We start from the raw sequence: 1,062 nt of genomic DNA on the forward strand, positions 1-1,062 counted from the left end.
GAGGCTCCCCCACCCCCACCCCGCGCAGCGCCGTCCGCCGCCGCTCCCTCCCCTCCCGCCCCCGGCCGAGGCCGAGGGACCGGGCGGGGGGCTCCCACAGGTAACCGCTGCCCGGGCCTGAGAGGGAGGGGCAGAGGTCAGGGTTGAGGAGCTAGGGCCAGGCCGGGTGTCTGGCCTCTGGGGCTGGGGGCAGAGGTCTTTGCCCGGCCCGAACTGGGAGTGCTGAGCCCCAGGACTCCGAGGCCGGGACTCGGGTTGCTGAGGCGACTGTCCCTGCCCGGCCCGACCCGGGAGTGCAGAGAGGAGCGGCCTGCCTTGGCCTCGGGGCGTTGAGGGGAAAGGGTCCGGCCTGGCATCAGGGCGCTGAGTGGTCTCGGGCCGGCCTTGGGCACCGGTCCTGGCCTGAGGGTGCCGGGGGAAGGTACCTGCTCGTCGCGGCCTCGGGTGCAAAGGCGGCGGATGTGAGCGGGCGGTGCCCGGGGATCGGCGGGGTCAGCGCTGCCCGCCCCGGGGTCCCTGGCAGCCCCGGGTATCCCGCGGCTCTCGCCGCTTCGCAGGGGGCGAGGCGGGCGGGCTGAGGGCCGGGCTTGGGGAGGGGCCGGGCGGGCTAGCGGGCGGGAGCGGAGCTGGGGCGCCGGAGCGCGTCCCTGCCACGGGAGGGCCGGGGGCCCGTTTATTGCCATGTGAACACCTGAAGCCATGTGGACGCGGCTGCTTCTCGCCTGTTGGGGGCGGAGGGCAGGTACCGGCTGGCAGGGCGTAAGGTCCCGGCCCTGGGGGCGGGGAGTGGAACGCGGGACACACTTCCTGCGTGGGGTTTTCTCCCCCTCCCCCGCCGCGGTGAGCAGGGCGGGGTGTTTGATCCGGTGGTCCCCGTGTGCGAGCGAACGCTCTTTTGGGGGCCCGGTGGTGCTCTAGGTTTCTGGTCTTTTTTGGGGTGGGGGAAAGTGGTGGTGGAAGGAGAGTGGCCAATGCGGCCCAGCCCGCTCTGTCAGCGGCGGGAGGTGGAACATCTCCCGTGTGCCTGGATGGGAGTGGAATTTACTGAGTTGCGGGGGGGGG

Source organism: Lipotes vexillifer, unplaced genomic scaffold (genome assembly GCF_000442215.2).
Source record: "Lipotes vexillifer unplaced genomic scaffold, Lipotes_vexillifer_v1.1 scaffold382, whole genome shotgun sequence".
In the NCBI taxonomy this organism is placed as follows: domain Eukaryota; kingdom Metazoa; phylum Chordata; class Mammalia; order Artiodactyla; family Lipotidae; genus Lipotes; species Lipotes vexillifer.